This window comes from Rhamphochromis sp. 'chilingali' (assembly GCF_963969265.1).
Source record: "Rhamphochromis sp. 'chilingali' genome assembly, chromosome: 12".
Classification (NCBI taxonomy): domain Eukaryota; kingdom Metazoa; phylum Chordata; class Actinopteri; order Cichliformes; family Cichlidae; genus Rhamphochromis; species Rhamphochromis sp. 'chilingali'.
In genome coordinates, this window is record NC_137939.1 from 5,370,917 (window position 1) to 5,396,448 (window position 25,532).

The 25,532-nt window shown below is 40.4% G+C and overlaps 1 protein-coding gene across 3 annotated transcripts in view; it reads left to right on the top strand.

Annotated features, from left to right (window-relative positions):
• Nucleotides 1–25,532, top strand: part of casz1 (castor zinc finger 1) — a 171,296-nt gene that overhangs the window by 64,251 nt on the left and 81,513 nt on the right. For 2 of the 3 annotated variants that reach the window (XM_080897813.1, XM_080897814.1), the window contains one exon: nucleotides 17,268–17,315. The gene's annotated coding sequence lies outside the window, so the exon portion shown is untranslated. Of the gene's footprint in view, nucleotides 1–17,267; nucleotides 17,316–18,483; nucleotides 18,585–25,532 lie in introns of those variants that run through there. The other variant, XM_080897815.1, reaches the window with a different exon arrangement.

Sequence of the window (25,532 nt, forward strand, 5' to 3'; positions counted from 1 at the left end):
AGGGCTATAAAATTAAGTACATGGAAATGCAGTCCACATTTATGAACATTTGTGAAGGAATGGATTGTTCTGTAGAGCTCACTGAATTTGAATGTGGTCCTGTGATAGGATGCCACCATTGCAAGAAGTCAGTTTGTGAGACTTCTTCCTTCCTAGATATTCCACCATCAACTGTAAGTGGTATTTCTGCAAAGTGGAAGTGTTTAGGAACCACAGGCACTCAGCCGCGAAGTGGCAGACCACGTAAAGTTACACAGCGGGTTACTGAGGGCTGAGGCGTAGTAGTAGTGCATCACAGTTACGGCGCCTCAGAAGCTGCAGAGCTCCAAACCTCCTCTGGCATCAACATCAGCACAAAAACACTGCACTGGGAGCTTCATGCTCCTGTAGGTGAAATGCAGGGGTTGGGGGACTCCTGGTAATGAGCTAATCATTTGATTCAGGTGTGTTGACCCAGGGTGATATCTAAAACCTGCAGGACACTGGCCCTTGAGGCCTGGACTTCCCCACCCCTGGTGTAATGTGTAGGTGGCCCAATACTTTTGTCTATACAGCTTGAAGTCAGCACGGACACTTTTCTAGTAATTATTCTAACTGAAACAAATGGCAGTTTTGACTAGCTGGACTATGTTGCTGGGTTAGAGACGTTTGTGAAGTATTCATGCTTGTTGTCTACTTTTGTTGACACGTAAAGCCACACACTATATAACTTATGAGTCTGGAAAAACATGGATATTAGCCATAACTTGATTCATTAGTGGACTCATACAACTTGGTATTACTGTAATTGAACTGAATTGTGCCCAGAGGTGTGTCCTGCACGCACACACAAACAAACAAACAAACAAACAAACAAACAAACAAACAAACAAACAAACAAACAAACAAACAAACAAACAAACAAACAAATTGCATTAAACAGTAGAGCTCTTTCATCGTATATCATTTTACTTAGCGTCATCATGGATTCATGATATTGGAGCGACTTTATTCATTTGTAGGACATTACATGTTCTTTCTTTTGCACTGCACCGCAAAACAGAAGTGGTACAACCAGTCCGGAAAGCTGGAATGTACCACAAACGTTATAAGCAATTGCACAATGTAAAGAACCATATTTTCGAGCTCGACATTTCTGCATAAATCATACTTGCATTTGAATCAGCACTTCTGTTTTTATCTCCTTTTCGGATTAGGCCTTGAGGGACCCAACCCCGTGATTATCAAAATCCCTCGTGTCATCTGCAGTTGTCTTTCAAAGTTATTCTCAATAGCTCCGACTCTGCCCTGCTAATTACTCCAACAGCTAACTTCCCTTGAAAGCATCATTTGAACATAATGTGCTATTGTCTTAAGATTGTGTACTTCCAGTGATAAAATTCTCTTTCTCTTGGTGCACTCTGTTCTTCAAAAGTAAATAAAATCCCAGGACAATAAGAAATGCCAAACAAAGTGGACAACGGGGGGAAGGATGTTGTTTGTCTGAAATCTTTGTGTGTCAGACACAGCCATGCTTTGTTTGCTGTGTCTGTTGGCCAATCTAAAGGGAAAAGTGACATTGGTTGTTTCGATATGATTAAGACACAGAGGCTGGTAATGGAAAGGCTGTGTATCGCGTGGTCTACATAGTTAGGGGCTAGACTTGTGAATAATTTGATTAGGTTGCAGGGGAATATATCTGGAGGATTATGTAAATGGCGGTGCCCCCATGCAGAATTCTTTTGAACTCTTCAGAACTCACATCTGCCGGGGTCGACAGCTAGACAGGATGGCTGCCTTCTTGTAGCCTGATTCCTCTGTGTTGGAGGAAGGTGTTTAAAGGTCATTTTTGGTACAAACAGACTTGTCCTCAAAGACCTCTCTCTTCTAAAGAACTTCAATTTATTTTTTGTTGATGCCCGTGCAATTATCATTTTCTTTGAGTCAACAATAGCTGAGCTTAGGACAATTATTGTTGTATACTAATTAGCCAGACTGTGTGCGTGTGTGTCACCGGTAACCTCTTGCATGCACAGGATATGTACACAAAGGAATAGCTTTGACCTGTTTACAATATATTTAAGGTTATATCTGCCTCTCCCTCTGTGCCGTCTGATTATGAGATTTTCCCCCAAGCCTTATTTGGTGTATTTCTGGGTGGGGATATGTTTGTGTTGTGCACTATGGCAACCAAAGTCAAGGTGACCAAGAGCATGTAGCACACATTAGATTACCAGAATAGAGGCAAGCAGACAATGCAGTGAGCACAAAATGGCATTTATCTGCAGCCTTATTGTAGGGAATTTTGAGACCATCCTTTGGCTGACTGTGGATTTATTGTCTTGGTGAGTCTGACCACTGTTAGGTGTATTAAATCACAGGGACCAGTGCTTGTGCAGTGGCTTCTGTGTATGCTGTGTGGCTGGTCACAAGCACCTTAACAGAAGTGAAGAAGTGGGTATTTTGGCTTTATTTGAACCACATTTCATAATAGAAAGTGTTTCTGTGAAACCTCTTTTAACATTTGAGGAGCTTTGACACCCTTATGAAAAGATAATCCTTAAGTATTGTTGAAAGACTGAGCGAGTGCAATAAAGTAGGCATTTTACTTGAAAGCCGTTTGAATTTCACTCGAAGTAATTCCATTATTCTGCGCTGTAAGTGTTCTGAGCTTATTTGATCAATCGCCAGAAAAGCTGAAATGGTGTAATATTAGCAGCTGGTTGAAAATCTGGTCAGCTCAGAGCAGCACGTGTAGAGTATTTCTGGCAAATTATGCTGTGCTGCGGCTGCAAGCGAATGTTTGGGCCTTTGGAGATGAATTTGTGTTTGAGGCTGCTCTGCAGAAATCCGAGTGCCAAAACAGTAAAAACACGGTCATTTTGGCAGGCCGGGAATCTGTGGGATTTAGTCTCGCTTAAGAAAAGTGGAAAAGAAAACAATCAGGCTATTATCGCTCTTAACCTCTTGTAACTTCCGTCCACATATGAACATCTATACCGTGGAGGATATGTGAAATGTGTGGAAAGTGTGACTTTCTGCTTATGGGTGTTCACAGCCAGTTTCCTCTCTCACAAAAGCCAAAGTCCTAAAATATTGACTGAAAATAAGCCTGACAAACCTCCCACTTCCCTTCTTTCAGAATGCTCTCTTTTTTTTTTATTCCCAGGAATGTATGCAGGGCACTAAGCGGTTACTTTACCAACAGGAAGGATGATACAAGGACATACTGTAATTATGTTCAAAGATACAGAATCAGCCCAGTTTTTACTTGTAAAACTTAAGCAATCAGTTTTGGAATCTAACAGAATCCTCTTTTGTGGTTGTCATGTGCTATTGAAAGAGTCTGTTTTGCCCCGGCTTGTGACCACTTGTTGAAGGGTTTGAGAGTGATTTAGGGAGGGCAGCTGGATAACAGAGATTTTATTTATCTATTCTGAGAGCCCTTTATTTTTGCGAGCAGTTCTCAGCTTGCAGTTGCTTGACTTTATGGCAGATTTTCTGAATTGTGTGGAGTGAGTATGACTAAAGGGAGGAACAGCTGTGGGGGTGAATGTGTGTACTGTAAAAAAATGTGAAGAAAATGGAAAATGCCAGAGATGTTAAACAGAGGGCAATCTAGATGTCTGGAAGTGCTGCTTAAAGTGCTAAAAGCTGATTTCCTGTGGCTCTGTTCTGGTGAAAGGAAAGAAGGGCAAAACATTTTCCAAAGATCAGGGACTTTTGCATGGGAGATGTATAGTGTTAATGCTCTCTTAATTCAATATATTCATATTTTGACTTTATAAATGAAAGCTTTTGATCAGGTATGACCTAAAAAAAATCACAAGAGTCGCTAGAAATAGGAACTTTTTCGACTATGTTTCTCACAGCTTTGTGAAACCTCTCCAGGCATCTGAATGTGTGATTGTTCTGTGCCGCTACGTGTGTGAGGATAGATACAGAGGCATTATTACCCAGGAGAGGTCATGGGTCAAGTATTAAGCAAGCTGCCTGCTTGGAGCCCTGCATCAGAGATTTTACTCTGTTGGCCCAGGAAATACTCCTGTGTCTTGTCTAAATAATCAAGGAGTCCTTCAGCGTACAGTTTTAGAAACTGATAAATAAACACAAGAGACTGAGACTAAGAGGAAGTATCACTGCGAGAAGCCCACAGTGCTAAAGTGAAGATTTTCTTCCTCTTAATTACAGATCAACAAAGTGGTGTTTACAGGTCCTGGCTCTGGAACAGGAATGCCCTGTTGGCCGTGCGCTTTTACCTTTAGTCTCATTTTCTTCGTTTCATAACAATGTTGTTTGACCTTCTACATAGGAACAATTTGTTTTTAGCCTCATTCCTCTAAAAACGCAGGAAAACAATAGAAGCGGCTTGGATAGGAAGTCACATCTCACCCTATCAAAAACAGATTAGAAACGCGAGAAAAGGCCAAAAAACATGTATGCATGAAAACAGCAGCACTGCTGGTGAAAACAATGAAAGCACTCTGGATGATTTTCATTTGATTATTCTGTCCTGTTATATTTGTGTACCTGCCGCCTACTTACTAATGCTATTCTGAGTATAATTAGTATAGTTGATGTCAATTTTGTGATTATTTGCAGTTTTATTAAACATAGTTTCAAAAAAAAAAAAAAAGACCTTAAGCTCTCTCTTTTATCTGATCAAACTGCCATCATCTGAAAGTTCCTGGCTGCCTCCTGTTAGAATCTCTAAAGAGGGACAAAGTTAGAGTGAGCATTATCACACAAACTCAAAATAACCCCAGAATTCAGACAGTGCCTTATTAGGTCATGAATCCACAATGGGAAGGAAGTGTACAAAAATTTATTGACAATGCGAGTGTTTCTTTGAGTCCAGGCACAGGACAAGATAACCTAAGTTGGAGCTGCTGGCCGTGACTTCTTCTCTGAGACCAATTAAGAAGGTTTTGCATAGTTTAAGATGGGTTTAGTTGAATTAGTTAAGGTAAAAATATGTGGGGCTTTGAATATGCTCGGCATACACAGACACACGTTACTACCTCAGAGTAACTGGATAACTTATGTATCTTAATCATTTCTATATTATTCTATAGCTGTAATATCTTGGAAGTGACAAAATATGGGGAAAATGTCCTCCACACCTCTGTTACTGTCTATTTAAGAATATTATGGTTTAAGTTTGCTCTCTGGTCACATGATAGTCAAGCCTCAAAACTGTTATTCCAGTTATGTATTAGTTACTGTAAGAACAAGACAGCTTAGTTTAGAAGGTAAACTACATTTACATTGTAAATGAAAACAACCGCGACCTGCCTATTTATAGATACGTTTGTAAAAGCACTTGTCTGTTCCCCAACAAGCCTCACTTGTGTTTTGTTCCGAATCCTGTCCTTGAAAAGGACAAGAAAACTGACAGTCCATGGGTGTGTGCTTGCCTGCGTGTCTGCGTTTGTGTGGCAGTTGGATAGGGTGGGGTGTATGGCGTCACAAGTGCTCCAGTTTAGGAAAAGTGACACTTTGCCTTGAAAGACTCTTCAGGTCAGCTAGATAAGGAATTTAGTGGCTTTATCACAAATGCCACTATTTAATTTAAAAGGGTGAGGCACTTAGGATCTGGCAGCAGTCTTTCAGTCTAGTGATAAATTTGCAAGAAAGTGGAAAAGATTGGAGCCTGGGAGCAGATTAGCAGGATACAAATATAGAAGTGACATTATAGTGGGTATTAGTCAGGTGCTGAACAAGTGGCTGGTTTCTGATAGCCCTGAGAACAGGGCCTGACTGCAGGCTTGTAGAGTGGGTGGGTGGGTGCGGGGGTTCTGGACACACTACAAATAATAGAGCAGTTAGTATAAATAAGGCCAGTTGTAGCGCTTCTAAACAGCTTAAAGCGCTGTAGAATATTTATAGTGCCTTATCAGTCTCAGTTTTGATAGCATCGTGTTAAATAATGAAGCTATTGCATTAAACTTTGTTGATTCTTTGTATAGCTTTTCCTGTCATCGTTCTATTTTCTTCTGGGTAACAGTTGAAATATGTAGAAGCCTTAATCAAAACAGAAAGAAGACTTACCCTGAATTACTCGTTTTGTTAGAATAGAAACAAACACTCACACAACATAACTGCAGTTGTCATGCACAACCCTGAAATAACCCGGTTAATGACATTAATTACTAATGTAGTCAAAAAGAAGTTTATTTTTAAATTACATTTAATCCTCCAATTTTCTTCATTTTGCTGATGTATAAAATGTTGTCAATTTAAACTGACCCGTAGTAATTTCAATATATGTGCTGTATGACACACACTCCTTAAATTTGGATACTTACACTGGTACATTTGCACCATGATGAATTTATTTGCATTGCTTCTAAATTTAGACAGGGTGTTTCCTGAAATCAAGCACGGCACGAACGGCAACACAACACAACGCGTGTAATGTTAATGTCTGATAAAATAATACGTTAGGTTGTTGGCTAGCATCAGTATTTAAGGGGCGTCCACACGTGAAACGATTTGCTACTACGTGGCAGCCACGAATCATAGAAAGACGGTGACATTCGACAACTTCAAATAACAACGGGCGATTCAGTTCTGGCAACTTTGAGCCGAGTGAGTGAAGTGACTTCCGGTGAGTCGCTGAATCACATATGGCAGGGGGATAAATATGTTAAAAGGTCAAGCAACCAGAGCCTGGGATGTCCACTAGCAGCCGACTAATGATAAAGTCATATGCGATGAGCACGCTTGAGTGCAAATTAAAGGTACGAAACATTGTGACTTGAGACAGGGCCAAAGAAATGCTTACGTTTGAAAAGTTCTAGATAAATAATAGTTAATATCAAATTTTAATGATACGTTTTCTTTAGCTTGACCGACCTCATTTTTTCACCTAGTAAGAGTTAACAAGACATTTCTTTTTGTACTGCTCAGACTTTAAAATGTCATACTTTCATTGCAAATCAAGTTATAAGCTAACCAAATATTGCTGTAATAACTCAGCAGCAACTTTAAAAAAAATATAATGTGTTTGGTTACATATCTCCTACATACACCTGCATATCTGCAGATGTGGAAAGCCACTTCTTTTACTTTAATTCCACTCTTGTTCTCATTAATTTCAATACTCGATATCTCATTAATATATAACTAGAATAACCAAGTTTAACAGTGGATTGAGTCCCCATATGAGATGCTGGAGCCAGCCAATGGTTACTATTTTGCTTCATGATGAACTAAATTAACCTAAAACTAAATTATAACTTTATCATAAAATGTGTAAGTGATACTGTGTTTAATATTGATTGATTGGATTTTCTGTGGCAACATCTGTCTCTCTTTTTCTCCCCATTTTCTCCCCATACATTTCTATCTTTGTATCCTCTATTTTTTAAACTAAACTGTCCTTTTTCCACTTGTCCGCCCTCCCCTCTTCCTCTCTCACGTTCTTTTTTTGCAACAGTTGGTGTGTGTTCATCTTGGCAGCGCTCCATAGTCTGTTTGATGTGGTTTCCAGAAGTCCTGAACTGCAGTCCCTGGCCACTCTTTCTGTCATCGGTAGACCTGCTGTCTCTTTAGCCTCCATTGACTCCTTTTAACCTCCTCCTACCTTCCTCACGTCGAAGCAGCTGCTTTCTTTCCCGCTGCACATTTCTGCATGGAAATGATCTGATTCCCATTATTTGCTAGTAAACTGCCTTTTGCTGTGGACCGCATACACAAGCAAACTCTTACTAATGCAGTGTGCGCTCTAGTCAGGCATTCACAACATTGCAGAACATCTTCTAGGCTCTGTTCCAGGCACTGGAGAAAAATTAAAGAAGCCTACTATTTCCCCGTTGTAAATATAAATTAGGGAGGCCTAAATTTATGATCTGCTTTTTAAGTCATGAGCCTCCCAAGGCTTGTACTTTTTCCATCCCAATAATATGTAAAACTAGATCAAAGTTAATCAGCTCTGTTGAACCCATTTCTACCAGTGACCTCTACACACTGTAATTTGAGTGATAGAAGAAGGAGGGGAAGTAGAGACGACCAGATAGTAGCTTCAAAGAGGGCCTGTAGAGGACAGTCAGTGACCCTATATGGGTGCCTTTCCTGCATATAGCAGCACGTTTAAAGGGAAACTGATAGGCAGGTGAAATATCTGCCACTTACAGAAAAGAGGCAGTGACTGGGGAGGGCAGACAGGACAGAATGGATATGGATTGGGTCACAAGGCTGACGAGGCCATCCTAAGGAAATGAATATTCCTTGCAAAGTACACTTGGTGACTCTTGGGTCTAAGGACAAAACACAAGTGCAAAGGAAATTCATTCCTCACTTTTATTTGGCATGGAGAAGCAGTGGATCATGTTTTTAACATCGCATAACACTTTACATGCTATGTTAGGCTTTTTATAGCGATGCTACTTCAAAATGTGCTTTGCTGCGTCCTGACACTACTTATCGTAACAATGCCGAAAATCTTTCAGTTTTCAGCTGAAATACAAGGGGGGATGTATCAGCCAACTTCTCTTTTTTCTTGCTCTGAAGTGTATATGTATCCACTTTCACCCCACCAGCGGAGATGCATGTTATTACTGGGTGGACTTCCACTTTGTATCAGATGAAGGCGGTGCGGTGGAGGCACAGCTAAACATGCCCAGGGGGCTGGAGTGAGATTGGTGTCTCGTTTTCAGGGGCAAACAAACACATACAGGGAGCAGACATGGCTGTCACATCTCCCTTAGCTCCCCTGTCACCCCTGAGGGCAGTGGGCAGGGGCAACCTCTGTGCTCCGGTGATGCCTCAAAAAATCTCCACGTACTCTCGGAAAGAATACACAACCAGACGCACGCTCGCATCGTTTGCGGCGCAGACACACAGATGCGTCAGCATATGTTGCATTTGTTCTGGCTGCTGAACAAACTTTCTAAAATACAGCAAAATTAGTCTTCGGCATTCCCTGGAGATCCCCACTTTGACCTTCTAAGCTGAAAAGCAGCGTGTTTAGTCCACAAACCTGGCTCCATTTTTAACTTTCCCAGATTGATCAGTGATTGTACTGGCGCCGAGCAGCTGTATAGCTTTACATCAGCGAGGAGGAGGTTTAGCGGTTTTCAATAGTATTTCAGGATATCCTTGCTGCTGCTGCTGCAGTTTTTGGCAGACTAACAGCTGCCACCAGCATTAGTGTACAAGCAGACACTTCTTAATGTTCCCCAGCCCTGGCCTCATGTGTCACATGGACTCCATCCAGCCTAACCCACTTGCCATCCGCAGTGGCTGAACTGGTTGAAAACCGTGTGAGACCAGCAATTTGCAGCATGCCTGAAACTATCCTTTCATACCGGTTTAAAGTTAGTAACATTAATGTGACTGTGTTTTAGTGGCAAAAGGCAAACAGAGGACAGACACCTTACTAATTATGTGCGATTTATTATCGCAGATGAAAATTACTTAAGGTCTCTGGACCAAGGGAAATTAGTTACATAGCCCTGTTGCTTATAATTTGACAACACTGCCTTGAATTCACTGAGATGTAAAATTAATTCTTGCAGTTGTTTTCAATGGGACTTTCGTGTTTGCTTTGCTCACAGTTAAAAATCTGAGAAAAATACAAATGATTGGGCTTGGCTCAGTAACTTCATTGTGCAGGGAAAAGAAAGCCAAACTGGACGGGGTTCAGTGGTTTTTAGGCCTTTTGAGGGTTGGTGTGTCAGGATTTATGTATTTAATTACACACTCATTCTGCTAATGTAAGTAGAGAAAAAAGGAAAAAGGATAAAAAGCTCCATCAAGCCTATAAGCTTGTAGTTTCCCTCTTACTGAAAGTTGGCCACTGCTGCTGTTTAGCTCCCCTTGAACTGGCCTAATACTTGTCTATTCCGATTAGGATTAGTATGTGTAGCATGAGCTCAGGGACCCGGGCCACGTAATCTAATAAATCAAGATAAAAAACTCTGAGATTGGTTTACAGAGGGCTCGGATTTACTATTGGCCATCTCAGAGAAACAGGGATTAGCACAGCATTTGGTGCTGTACTTACACACCCCCATTCTGTGCATAGGAAGAGCGAGCAAGCAAGAGAGAGACCGAGGCGGCGGGAGGGAAAAAGACTTAGAGGGAGGGGGTGGAAGAGAGGCACTGGCTAGGGTTTTATATTGCCTAACAGACAGCAAGTTAAACTTGCAGTGACAAGGTCAGGTAAGTCCTTGTACAAAAGGCTTTGTTCCATAGGCAGATTAAAGGTCTCTCTGACAGTTTTTACACTTTTGGATCATGTTGAACATATTAGAAGTTAATCTTGTCTGTGAGGGGCAAGAAGCTCTGTGGTCACACGCATGAGGGAAAGCAGGAGAGAAGATAGAGCTTCACAAAAAATAATGAAACTTTTGCGTACATTTTCAACAGCTGATGTCTTCTTATGACCTGGGTGGTGCTTCCTAGTTCCTTATTTCCCTTCTCTAATCTCCTTATTTAGCCTCCCAAAGCCACATGTAACACATACTTACACCACTTTGTGCTGTGTTAAGATTTTTACATTTAAAAGCAAATTTTCCTATTTAGTAATAATGAAGCCGGAGAGTTTTTTCCCCCCCTGTCATCCGATCAGGTGGTACAAATGGATAAATTTAGAGTTTGGGTATCACTCTATCTAATGTGGTGAATGCATTTTTAAAAGTTCTGTCGGCATCAATAATAATAATGCATCATTAGCAACATCACGTGGAGCTGCAGCTGAGCTGGTTGACACAACACTGCATGTGCCTCTCTTTAAAACAATAAGATTATGTTTCCTGAAGTCTGGTTTCATCTAAATATTGTGTCAAAGATGAGTTTCAGAACATTTGCATCAATTTGCAAGTATTTAAAGAAGTCCAAAGGTGGGGTCTGCAGCTGTGGCAATAAAAAAAAAGCTCAGTTTTAAAGACAGTCAGTTTGAACTGTACTGTGAGGATTTTATCATCTGCTTCTTTAAAAGATTCAGAGAAATCTTTGTTTGCAAGGATCAAGGCCAAAAAACAGCACTGAATGCCCTTGATTTCTGCACTCTGAGATGCCATAATATTAAAAACTCACGTTTCTCTTCTGCAGTGGAAGCACTGCATGGACTCACTTCCAGGAAATCCTCAGGAACACAACCATTGTGAGCAAACACAGTTCATCTCTGCATCTACAGGTGTTAATGCAAATCTGTGCCATGCAGAGAGAGAGAAACAGATAAACAAGGTCCAGACATCCTGCTACCGTCTGTGAACCTGAGCGTGTTTAAGAAAGACTCAGGTTAAGTGGAAAACTTCGTCCCGCTTTAATTTTGTTCCAAATCGTGGATGCTGCCGTGTTCAAACTAAAGACAAGAATGACCATCTTCAGTGTTATCACTGCAGAATGGTCAGATGGCATCGGGGTGAATTAACATGGTCATCTTGCACCTTTGTGATTTCACCTTTAATGCTGCACAGTACTTACAGACTTTGGCTCAGCATATTGCTGCCATACAGGCGAGTCTTTTAGAGAAGACCTTGCTTATGTTAGCAAATAACAGTCTAGATTTTGTAAAAGTCCAAGAGATAAACCGGCGTGCCTGCAGTTCAGACCTCTAGTTCAGAAAACATTATGAAATGAAGAATACTGTAAAGAAGGACCCCTTTAAAAGTTGCTTTTAATATTATAGCAGATGGTCTCCACACTTCCTAAATGTTTATAGAGTGCTGTTAAAGAAAAGGAGATGCAGCTGCTAAAAACACAACAACAGTATAAAATATCTTTATACTAGTTTCAGTTGAACTTTAAATTAATTATTTGACATTTTATACAACAAATCCAACATGTTTGGACGCAGAGTAACAGGTAACGATTAAGGTGCAGTGTTTCTGATTTTGCAAAATGTAGATTTAAAAGTACAGTGTGTAGTTTCAGTGTAGGACAGCGGTTTTTTCATTTTTTATTTTAACTGATAAAAGTTCTTAAGATTTAAAGAATTGTGTGTCTGTGTGCGTGAGTGTCAGTTATCTATCGGTGTTGTTTTTTCCCCAGAAACTGAGACTAAATGACTAAAAAATATCCACCTGAAATTTGAGCTCTTTCTATTTTCTCTCTGCCTCCAGGGTTTCACATAAAGTTTTACATATCAAAAGTGGAATGTCCTTTCATCTGCTTGCATGTCTTGTTAAGCAATATCAAACACGGCAAATTCTTTCTACATCCACATATAAAGGTTGAAAAATCCTAGCAACACATCCCAGCTTGTGCAAAAGAGGCCTTTTCTTTTCTTTTCTGTCTTTCTTTCTTTCTCGGGGAACTGTTAGCAATATCACTGGGCAATTAGCAAGGAAACGAGAGAGAATTGGAGAAGCCAATTACTTCTGCGAGTTAGCTAAAGGCCATTTTAAACTGTGTGCCCATGACATAATAATGTTTATGGTAAATATTATAGTTGGAGACAGTGAGTGCATGGCGTGAGAGGCAATGAAAAAAAAGGGCATCAATCTCAGATCGAGAATAATTTATTAAGATCTGAGATGCGGCAATTACGTGGAAAGGACCAAAAAGAAAAAAAAAAAGAAGAAGCCAACTCTCCAGGAACCGCATACATGATTGCAATCTTGATTAAATCCCCCTGGATCTAATGAGTTGATTTTCTGCTGTTAATATTGCATTGGCTGATGATGGATTCGTTAAGATAATGGAACGAAGCTAAAATATAAATGACTCCCTGTCAAGGAGCAGATTTTCGTCATTTTCTGTCTGACACCTCCGCCGTGGGGATTTGGTGAGGCCTTTTTGTGTTTAGAACCATCAGGATCTGGAATACTAATTGCTCATGTGTGGACGCTTCTAATGCTTCTCCTCCTCTCTGCACCCCCTCACCACCGCCGCCACCCCCTGCCTATCCTCTTGGTAAATATCTGCTCCACATCTCTACGCAGAAACAAAGAGAGCAGCTTCTTTTCTTCAGTGCTGATGAAAGTGTTCCTGTGCACGTTTGATATATTAAAACATATAACATGATACACCAGTTTCCACATAAGTCGGCTCATGTTCTGTGAGCAAAAACTGTTAAGTCACAGAGATATGACACAGTGCCAACAAAAACAGAAAAATAGTTTCTTATCGACCTGTGCTTCTTTTAGTAATATGGCCTCGTTTGGCGCATGCAGAGCAGCTGAGCCAGTCTTTTTGTTTTTTGCTCCGTCGCCCGTCTAACGTATAGAATATTGATCACATCAGACATGAACTACAATCCTGCGTGTATAATTTTATTCCCAAATGTGGTGGGAACCTGTAATAATCTAGAGCAATGCTCGGATATGAATGTCCTGCGGTGACGAGAGCGTCATTTCCAAAAAGAAACCCCACCACAGTATTTAGAGCTACAGCGAAGCGAGTTTTCAGTCGTCTGATTCCAGGGAAAAAAAATCACACAGTTCATGTAAAAGAATCTGATATGTAGCTCAACGTAACACACCTACCAAATTCCAACCCGTCTTTCTTTCATTTTCGTAATTACCATTGTCGTCGAGTTTCATGCTTTGGCCTGACCCTTCCTTTGTGGCGATTATGATATTGTTTCTTTTCTTTTTGTGGTTTTTTTTTGTGCGTTAGTACAGGGAAACCCGTCTGATTGGGCCATCTGCAAGATCCCTTTTCTTCTGTGTGTCACTTTTTGTGTCCTTTAACATGGTTTTACTAAAAAGTCTTTTTTAATCAATCAAGAAGCAGGCAGAAAATAGGCTTTGTCATGGCTAGGCCCAGGGTCGTGTGATGCCTGCTTTGCCTGGTGACAGGTCTTCAAAAGGGATAAAAAGGAATATTTTGGGGGCAAAACGGGGGTTTCCATGGCACCGGCACTTGTTGCACATGGATCACCATTCTTTGGTTCTGCATGAGATTGAGGTTTCAAAGGGCTGGACAACAAAAATTAGGCGAGGAGGGGACAGCGGAACTGTGTAGGTAGCTGCCCTCAAGCCCCTGACTCTGTCCTCTCCTAGGGGAAAAGGAGAATAGGAGCCAGAAGTGACAGAACAAAAAGGGGCCTACTAGGTGCTGTCAAATATGCATGTGTAAATGATCAGTTGCTCACTCTGCAGTGCGTTTAAAAACTCAGAAGGAAACACAGGCTAGAGGACATAAAGTACAGACCTATTCAGTGAGAAGTGTATTCTTGTTGCGGCTTCCACTTCATGTAATTAGAGGTTGTTTCATGTAGAATGAGGTCACGTAAACTAGTAAGTTTCTGAGTTTATGTGTGGGAAATGAAACCAGGAAACTTAGACAATGGGCTGGCAGTCATTACAGCAACGAGGGTTATTATTTAAAACTGTTCTGTTGAGCTGAGTAGCTTTTCATGTGTTAGTGTTATTTAAATTGGTAATAATTGCAACATTACAGAGGGATATATCTGCTCGTCTTGTGTACCATCTTTAAGTTTAGAGAAAGCTTTAGTGTATGCGGTTGTGGTTTGCCTCGTGTGCGTATACATACATATATATGCCATCGGCATATGCATGCATGAAAGCAGCTGCATAGTTCGTAGATGATTAGCTTGGAGCTCCTTGAACTTCTGTAAAAATGTTGTTCGTGCTGATTACCTTTGTGCTCCACCTTGAATTTCTCTAACAAATACACATTATTCTGACTTTGGGAAATGGCATTGCGAGGTCAAGGTTTTTTACGTGTCAGGAGTCCTTTAAGCAATTTGCAATAATTTCCATAGCATCATCACTGCCACCCCAATAACAAACAAGGTTACACACGTGTTGCTCGCACAATCAACGCCAAACATGTTTTGGTGTTGGAGGGCTTCAGCTTGTTTGCACTTGGCTAAAAAGAGGTCAAAAGCTCCAGAAGCACATTTACCTGCAGGTACCGATCCAGACCGAAGACTTTTTTGGCATTTCGAAAGAGTTGAATATCCCTGCCTTGCTATAATGACAACTTATAAGGGTGAAATTTGCAATGTAGGGATTGTGTAGCTGCATGCTTTTCTAATTTTTTGTGTGTTTATATATTTATTTTGCTATTTCAGGTTCTCAACAATGAGCTTCCAGTATGTTTAAAAGGTTGCTGCAGTTGGGATATGTTTCTTGATAGGATTTTATCATGCTAGGCATGCTCTGTTTCCTGATGAATATATTAAAATTATTACTGTGCAAACAGAGTTTCTAATTACTGACCTGCTTGCCATTGTACTGTGCATTCTGTATGCCCCCCTTCTTCTCCATGCCTTGTTTATTTATCTGCACCAGTGAATACAGAATAGTCTGTGCAATGTCATTTCCATCCACATGAAAATGATTTTGAAAATGCCAATCTTGCCTATTATACAGTGTAATTACTTGTCTGCTTTTTGATTTTATCATATCTTCAGCCAGTGGGAAGATACTTGGAGAGGCTAAACATCTTAGCAAAGCTTGTCAGCAGATGATTTGGAGTGGAAAAAAATATCCCAATGAAAGTGCTATCTGTCACATGTACAAAACCGATGACTGTAGTTTACTGAAGGGTTTACCCAGTGTGCGTATAGCTTCTTTTAAGACTCGGGCATCGAGTGAAGGCATGCCATTAAAGGTATGTATGTAGAAGGAGAGGTTTTTTCGGGACAGCTAATAAAAATCTTTGAGACGGTAAATTTGTGATTCTCATGAATGACGTTTTTCCCAACTACTCCCTCAACAAAAACATTCTTAAAAGGCATTTAAAATATGGGTAGATGGCACTACCTTAATGCATTCTTGCACTCTGATCAAGCATTTGTCTTTTACCTTTATTTCCACTCAGCAGGTTTTTCAACTCACATGGCCATAAACGATATTTTTCAAGTTCAATTTGTTTGTCGCCGCTGCACCGACATGCCGTTTCACTGTTTCCTTGGACATAATGTGTAAATATCTGACCCTATGTATGCGTGTGCACTGTCACCTATGTTACCGGAGCATTTGCACTACATCCCAGAAAAGGGCAACCCTGTTGTTTACTTGTCTGCTTGCAATGTTGCACAGGGGGTTGATCAGCAGAGTTGATAGGAGCTGCAATTTAAAAAGAGGACACTGCAGCTCTGAACAAAAACAATTAAAGGAAAATGAAAGACGGCCCCCAAGGGTTAAAAATAGAAAATTATCAACATGCATGCTGGAATTCACTACCCCGCACACCACCTCGTGCACCAGCACCCACCCCCCCTCAAACTTACTGGGCCTGCATTGTTATGTATGATCAGATCTGCCAGTTCTTCCTCTAAGCTCCTTGTCACATTTTGACTTAATGAAGTGCAACTTAGAAGGGAATTGGGTTCATCATGCTAGTCGCACGATGCTCCCTTGTTGTAGCAAACAGGAGTGGCATGGGACCGAAGCGCTACAGCGCGAGTCGTTATCATTCCGGTCAGTCTGTTTAACACAAAATTAAACAAAGAACTAATTAGTGCCTCATGAATTAATAACTGCACTGTTGCCGAGAAGAAGTTAGGTTGCTGAGGGGAGATATAAAATAAGTAGGAAGATCAGGTTAGAATTATTATTACTTTTTCTGGGATGCATGGGCTCTCAAGGTTAGGAAACTTTTGAGAGGATTTAAGAGTGACTCAACTGGTTCTGCCAAAGTCAGTTTCTGCCCTGATTTAAAACTTTGTCTGCGCTTATTGATGTCATATACGAGGGTGTGTTTGTCTCCGCATGAGAAAAAGCAGCAGGTTCATGTTTTAACAATGAATGCCATTTTTCCACAATATGAATATGGAGATATCTCACCACATACTCTGGCCCCGTCAGCTGTGTTCGTTATCTAAGTAGTATTTGAATCTCTGTATCTCTGCCAACAAGTAAGCTTTGCCCCCAAGGTTTCAAAGGGAAATGATTTGTTTTATTGTTTGCTCTATAAGACTGTGTCAACTCACCTTCAGCTAAGACGTAGGAAGCTACTATTAGAATAGTCCAACTTAATTTATTTCTGGCAAACGGCTGAAATATGAACAGACGTGGTTCATACACAACTGTACTCTGTACAGTTGCTCCCCATGCTTCAATGGGCTTTACAAACTATAGTCTCCTCCTTCAGTCACTGCTTTCCCCCAGCTGGGACATGGGGCCTGGGTATCTGTGGACTATTATTCTGCATATCAAAAGGAAAGGAGTGAACAAAAAGTACCCATCTTCCTCTTGCATCATCTGGAGGCTCGTTACATTATGTCAGCCACTGCAGATTAGATTGAGCTGGGTAAATGTATGGATTTCGCGAGAACATGTATGCACGTGCATATACATTGGAATAATCAGTGCCTGGGTTTATTTATTTTTTTAATGTTTTTCCTTTGCTCTTCTTTTTAGATGAGGTGAGCTCCTGTACGCAGTGACTCCCCAGGAAGAGAAAACGAGGTAGGACAAATCCCCAACATGACTGATTACTGTCCCCACCATCTCCCCTGTTCATATCTCCAACAATATCAGGCATCTTCATTAATCCCCGTGGATCAATGTGTCTGGGGGTTGTAAAAATTGACAAATGACTTATTAGAATCCCACCGTTTTATTTTCCAACTGATTAACTCACAGCGATGTTGTACACTATACAGGCTCACTGATGTATCTGTTTTCCAAAGAGGGCCCCCCCTTTCTCTCTTTCTCTCTCTCTCTCTCTCTGTGCCTTTCTTACTATGGGTGATCTATACGGAACCAAATGCACTCCTAACACTGTTTGTGAGAAACCCTGTCAGGCTGACTCAAAAACTACTACAACCGAATTATGCTTTTTCCTATAAATACACCCATTTTGTTTCCTGACATAAACAGCTGTTGAGAAATGTGTTAGCTGACTTGCTTATTTACATATAGAATATAAAAATACAACTAATAATCATTAGAGAACTGGAACTTTGCACTGGCGGTAATAAAATCAGCATGTTATAGCGCTGCAGTTTCTCCATTTTTGCACGCTATACTCTTATTATCAGGGGAACTGTTCTTTTATGCCTGTTTTATGTTTAGATGTTGTTGTAGCAGTATCCCACATTGTCATCTCGACGAAATAATATAATTTTTTCCACTTTATGGCATTTATTACTGTAACAGACATTAGACACAGACATCTAAGTACAGATGACATCCACCAAATTAACAAGAGTATAAAACCTTTTGTTGCTGATAAAAAAAAAAAAAATCTGCCTCTGTACAATTTGACTCTCGAGAGGACACTAATGACTTGTGACTTGAAGAAACTGGGTTGCTTTTTTTTCTCTCTCCCTGAGATGAAACCTTCTGTGCTAATGATGTTAGCTGGTATGAGCACAATGCTGATGTGGGAGTCTGTCATAAGGATGCATACAACAGCCCTTGCCCCTGGCCTCCTAGTCAAGAGGGATCTAAACATTCAGAAGTGACAGTCTGGGCTGTCTCATGTCAAACCAGAGACCCCTCGCTATCACCGGGTGTGGGGGGGCGGGGGGGTTGGCATGGCCGGGAATTGAGGTGGAGGGCTACACCAACACTCCTTTGTTTCTGGTGGTGTCACTCACGCACCAGAAAGAAGACACACTCCCTGTATCAATCAGAACCTAAGATGCACACCCAGCGCGCTTCCCAGATTTCCACAAAGATTGGATAATTCATAGCAAACAGGATGGTCAGCTGAGATTTCTCTTTACACAGGTATGCACTCGCACTCGGGGACATCTTTAAACAAGTTCCTTTGGAAGTCGAAGCAAAGTTAAGATTCGACTGCTGTGTAGACTACTTACAGACTCCTGCCTCTGACCGCATAACAACAGCATAACTGGTTACAGTTAGTTTAATTGGCTTTTGATATACGTTAATGCAACTAAACATAAAGGCCAGCTTGCTCCAACACGGGGCTGGCATGACACACACACACCACCCCGCCCCCTCCTTCTCTTTTTGGCTCCCACAGACGTAGAGGCTAGAAAGTGGAGTCCCTCTCTTAGACAGTGGGAGGAAAATTAAACTGCCAAAATTGTTTTCACTGGTTACAGGGGGTCTCGGGGGACCTCAAGGCTTTTAATTGAGCTCACCGAGCAGAAATTTGTATGGCTGCTTACAAACAACATTGATGTCTCCCTTTTACTTCTCTTTGGTCGCAGTGATAGATGAGGCAGACTGGGTGTGATTGTTAAGTAAGGTGACGATCTGCTAAATTGTTTGTTCTATATTTGTCCCCCCCCCCCCCCCCCCCACCAGCACTTGTAGATCTTTAGAGAAAATTTATGACTGAATTGAGAACGATAGATAATTGAAACTCAGACTCTTTGTTTGGTGTTTTGTTAGTTTTTCAGAATTTGTGTGTAGGAGGGCAATGATTCTGTAATAAACACGAGTTCATTCAGTCACAAATAAAAGTAAATAAAGCCCACAGTTCGCCGTAGGAAAGATAATTTGTCTCACTGAGAAAAAGAGCAACAAGTCATGTAACTCAATTTAGTATTATTGTATCACTCAGTATAGTATAATAACAAAAAAGAGAGGCTGCCTTTTCGTTTTCTGCGCTTTTCTTTCTCCTGCACTTTTTTTTGTCCTTTAAAATTTTTCCAGTGTGTCAAAACAAGCAAAGGCTACATGGAAACGGCAGCCCTGTGTAAATATTTATGATGTAACATCTCCATGTGAATAGACTTTCTTCCCAATCCATCCATCATTACCGGCATATCGTGAAAGCCCACCTCCCGGTGGCGGCTTAGGGCCTTAGGAAGCTCAGACAGGAGCGGCGTGTCCCCCTCTCATTCAAAGTATTTGTTTTTCTTTTGACTTGGGGCAGCCCAGCTGTGAGGGCATTTCATGTGTCAGCCCCTCCATTTTCATTCAGGGCTGACTTCAAAGCCCATTTTGCTCCATTGTTTGTGTGACGTGGCTGCTGGACATGAAAATGCCCAAACAGAAAAATGCGATGTAGGTCAGGTGCCCCTGGAAAAAAAAAAGTGATTCTTATGGTCAAAACATAAAGCCCTGGTTACCGCCTAACACTAGCTCCTCTGCCTGCTGTTGCTCACATTCCTCTTTATTTGTTCACAGAGGAGCTAAATGGAAGTTAAGAGTAAGAATAAAAAGGCAGTACTTCAGAGTGCTTGGCAGAAAATCAATGTTTTAAGTCTAATCCTTTTTTTTTCTTTTTCTAATTTATAACATTCCACTCAGGAACAAAATGTCAAATAGCTTACTTGCTGAAGATGTTCGCTAAATTATATTAGGTTGGAGATTGCGCTGAAGCTCTGATATTTTTTGGCTTTATTTGCTCCCGCTGCTGCGAGGGAGACTAACAGAGAGACACAGAGTATCTGTTGGGGCCTGTGCGTGCACACTTCTTTACCTTGTGCAACGGTCTGAAATGTGAAACATGTCTTCATTTGGTACAAACAAAGTGGGATGAAGGATCTGCTGGAGTTTTTTCAGGCTCGACAGTCTTTAAGAATGTGAAGGTGCAGTAGATTTATGAGGTTGTGTGTTTGCAGAAGTAGGTAAGTCTACTGCCTTACCTAAGTGGATTACAAGGTTTTAGGCTTTTCTTCTTGCACAACTTATCGGCAGAAAATAGGCGTTGCAGACGTTAGCGAAATATTGCCACCCAGACTCTCATAACATTATCATTAGCCATGGAGGATTGCTGAAATGTGATTAATACATCACCATTTTGACAGAGTGAGGCTGAAAAGGTAATATGGATTATTACAACGGTTGTAGAGCTCAATACCGCCATCCAAGTTTATCCATTTATCTGCAATGATGAGACTCCTTTGTGTTGTATGGCATTGTAACATCTATCTAAATAACAAAAGATATCTCTCCCATACACAATTGTTGTGCTGTTAATATTCAGCCCATGCAACAATGCACATGGGAATGGAGTGCGGAGACAAAACTTGACTCAGAACGGGGAAAAGACCATAGAACGTTATGAGCATTACGAATCGATGCTCAAGCCTCTAGTACTGGCCACTTTTTCCTTGGCTTAGGTATCTGATTACCTTCAAACAAAAATATTGCTCCTGTATTGTTCAATTACAACTGGTTGAGTGCTGGATGATGCAATTCACAATCTGAGAGCTATTTTTTCTTTCTTTTTGTATACACTTTGTGTGTGTTTCATTTAGTTGGCCTTGGACGATACACGTTGAATAAATGCCATTTTTCTGCCGTTTCAAGTGCCTCTTTTCTCTCTGGATCCATTCAAGCTTTCAATACCTTTTCTCCCCCACTCTTCTCCTGTCTCTTTTTTCCACGAGCAGGAGGGTTTTACTTTACTCCTTTGTCATCCTAATTGATTGCATTAACCTTTTGAGTATTGAATTTCCTGTGCATCACGCCGAGCACAATGTGGAATATTATCATAATCCTTCCAAGTAATGGACACAGGGCAATCAACAATGCTTTAGGAAAAGTACATCTTTGAAAGATGGAGCGTCATATTATTTTCAGCCCAAAGACCTGGATAGAGTAAGACTTTTAAGCTTTAAGAAACTTTGTCAATAAGTGAAGTACGCTTGTTTTTAACTAGTTAAAGAGGTTAGGAAGGCTGCTGCCAGTGTTTGTTTTGCAGGAGGTAAAAATGTCTTGGCTTAATGAAAATTACTTGTGTCTAAAGACTCACGCAATAGACTTTAGATTCACTTAAACACAGTTTTATCATTTGTTAGTGTGAAAATAATTTTTAAAAACGCAGTTTTTTTTTAATGTCTCAGAAAAACACCTTAGCAAAAGAGTTTTATTTTTGCCCGCAAGAAATAGGATAAGTGGTGGGGTATGACTCGACATTATCATAAAATTATCGCAAATTAACAAAATTACAAGGTTATAGTTGGGCTCACCATTATGTAAAGCACTGGGAGTTTCAAAGTTCGCCTTCCTGTTGGGATCCTGTTGTCCAACTATATGCACAATGTTCCTAACAGAGCAATTATATGTTGGAATTGGAGGGTCACTTGGTGTGTGAACACTGACTGTTGTTTGTCATTGAGAAACAGTAATGTGGACCCAAAAATCAGAGTGACTGTCACTGTGAATGGCTTTCAGCAGTCCTGACTTTTCTTAGAAATCTCCATCTCTTATAGGCTTACTGTCTAAATCTGGAAAAAATTTAATTGTGGCATAAATAGCACGACAAATTTTGTGCTGGTTCCAGATATCTCGGAACTCTGATGTCACAACTCCAGTGATAGCGTGTTTCTGACTGGGACTCACCATTACATTGAGAAACTGAATGACATGACAGTTATTGCTAACTAGCCAGGTAGCATAACAGTCAGCTTAAGTATTTAGTACATTCAATTTATTTTTAGGATTTCAAAACAATTACACATTTTTGCTGCTCTTTCTAGCCAAGTTGCTTCTATCTTCTCATCAGATTTACTGTGTCACTGTTGGCTTTCCTCAGGTAGCTCCTCTAACTGTAGCGATAATGAACCAGGACGGTGTTTTACCTCAACAAAGTGTCACAAAATGTTTTTTAAGATGACACTTTGGTGCGTTGAACCAATGGCAGCTCTTTGAGTGTATGCACTGCCACAGAATGGTTTGCATAGATGATGAGTGGATGATTCTTCTGCCAAACTATAGCAAAAGTAATACAAGTGCCTATTGTTGAGCACTGCTAAGTTTTCAACTTGCTACAGTTGAAGAGAAATTAACACGTTATTGAAGGCAAATTATTCACTAATAACTCGAGAAAAACAGGCAGACATTTGGAAGAATCAGTCCAAATAGAGTTGGTTTCAAAGCATTATGGGGTCACCATGGCATTAATCACACGTTGAGGCAAGCTAGCCAAGCCTCACTTAGCAGGTAGCATTAGCAAAGCTAGCTGCCTGAACCAGCGACGTCGCTCCATGATTCCATTGGCTATCGGCTGCACTGCCATTTTTTTCATTCGTCGACGCCTGACTTCAGAAGTAGAATTTCTCTCAACTTTCAGTGCAAGCAGCACAAGCAAAGTAACGCATCATTATTGTCATTATTCAGTTCAGCAATGTGTGACGTGACACCATTCAAAGTGAATGAGAAGCGAGAGCACTGAAGCCTAAAAAGCATCCGCATGAGTCGGGCTTGTATTTAAATTCATTGTATTTAAATGAAATGCCTTCATTTAAATAAAATTTTTGGATTTACAGAACTCATTTTATTGATTTTTAAAAATATATCTTTCATTTTGATATTAAATTGTTTTTATCTTTGTATTTCTATATACAAGGTGCCAGAGATATTTGAAAAAATACTATAAAAATAAATGCTAAAACATGCAATTATACAATATCAAGTTGCATTACTTAGTGATTGTTTATTCGGGAGTTTTGTTAGACTGACAGTGAATTAAAATGAGGACCCTAACCCTGCATTAAAAAAAAATGTAATCCTATTTTTATGTTTTAATTTTAAAGTTTCATGCTGATGGGTCAGCACAGCCAAGCTTTTGTCCCAAGGTAACCCTGTGATTTAACACAGACTTTAATCTCTTTACCTGCTTTACAATAGGCTGTTTTGGTTGTGCAGTGGGGGTGTAAGTTGATTTTCCCTGTTTTCTTTTCCTTCGAACTATCCAGGGCAAATCTTTCCATATTGTGATATTATTATCTGTCTTATCTGGCTCAGAATGATATAGATAAAAATTTGGGCAGGGACAGTGAGATAAATGTAAATGGACATCATTGTATTCCTTGTATGAAACTGCACCTAGGCTATTTTAATAATATTAAGGCCCCAAGCCTAAAACCTACAGAAGACACTGCAAGGATAACAGTACAATAATTGCTTGTTAACAAGGATGGAGGTAGCCTGTTGGCCTATTGAGTTTAATCTGTTGCTTTAGCTATTTTATTTAAACGCTATGGTAAAGGAATAAAAAGTAGTTTATGTTGCAAGACCAATGTAATACCCATAACTGTCTTATAAAGGCTTAATGTCAGAAGGCTTTAGGGGAAGTGTCAGTAGAATAACACTGATCAGCCTTGAGCTTGGGAATTAGCGACAGCAAATCTTAGAGCATAACGTGACAACTGGGAGAGTTTGGAGTGCGCAGAAACTTTTGCTGAACAAGTTATTTTATGTAGCTTATTACAACGTATTGTATTTATTCTGAATATTATATCTGCAAAGGCCACCACACTTGATGGAGTGTTGCAGAACAAAAGCATGACAGTAACCTGCATTTAGTCAACAGCCGGTATTATGCTGCGTGTAGCTGAACATTAGTGGTAAGCAAAGATATAATTTTTTTCTTGCAGTGGAATGAAATGTTGTTGATCATCTACCATTCACGTCCCCCATATGTTTATCGCACAAACAGCCTAGTTGTTGTGTTGCTGACTTATACAGAGTGTTGTTTGCTTCTGTGTAAATATCAGCATAAATGCATTAAAGTAATTGATTGTTGAAAAACAGACAAAAACTGTTATCATGTTTCCCTGGTAACGGCAAGTATTATTTGGGCTGTGTTGATGAACTGAAGCAAAACACCCTGTAATTCATATCAACTCTATTATGTTTTTCAGCTCAAATAGGAAAAATCAATTGAAACAAGCTCTTATGCATGGATAGATGCTCGTTATGATCAATACTATTTTCACAGGGATGGTGCCTTTGAGCTTGATTGAGGCCAGCTTATACAAAGCTAGCCAGTGGTGCTCGGGACAAGTGTAGACACGCAGATATTCAGAGGGGATACAGTCACTATTTGGCCACATCTTTTGGTGCATCCCACCTGAGTTATATTGATCAAAACAGAATCATGTGATTGAGTGTGGATGTGGGTCAAAACATAAGTCAAGGTCAGTCAGTAGCACAAAGCATAATCCCGGTCCATTTTTTGTATTCCATCAGGCATCACTGGTATTCCACTGGGAACCTCTGTGCCCTCGGCATATGAAAACTAAAGTCCCCCCCCCCCAGTTCAATTATACAAACCCGTGAGCTTCAGAATATTGACATATCTCTGTATTCTGAAAATGTCATGGATAACGATCAGGCTGTTCACCAGAAAATGTTTCCACAGAAACCAAGATTTTGAGTCAAGATGTAGAACGTATTGAATTTGCAAACCGGCTGTAAGGTCAGGGATACCTGCCTGCAGGTGTGTTTGATAAGCACGAGAGCTTGTTTCTTCCAAGGCTATTGTTATCGCACATCCTTAGCCTCGCACGGCGTTCGCAAAATAATACATATCTTAGTGTAAACCAGGTGTTTTGCAGAAGCTGTGATAAGTGGGTTGAGTGGTATGTAGAGGTTACATAACAGATCTAGTTATGCTCAGTGATCACTGTTAATTTCCATTATCACCAGCCCGTTGCACAGAGATAGACTTTATCCACAGATATAACAAATTGTAAAACTTGAGAAATGTATTTCAGTTCATTGGTCAGACAGAGCTGTCTAATTGCTGACTATTGTAAAGAGGACAAGGTTGTTAAGTTTTCTGAATCAATTAGGACTTTTCAAATTTAAAAACTAAAATAAAAAAAACTACACCTGACCACAGAACGTGGTCAACCGCTCGCGCAGAAAACATTTACCGCATGGGAGAAAGTGGCTTATTTCTGTCTTACCTGTTGCACTCCCGTTTGTTAATTTGTGGCGAAGATATGTGGAGAATTTCAAAGGCAC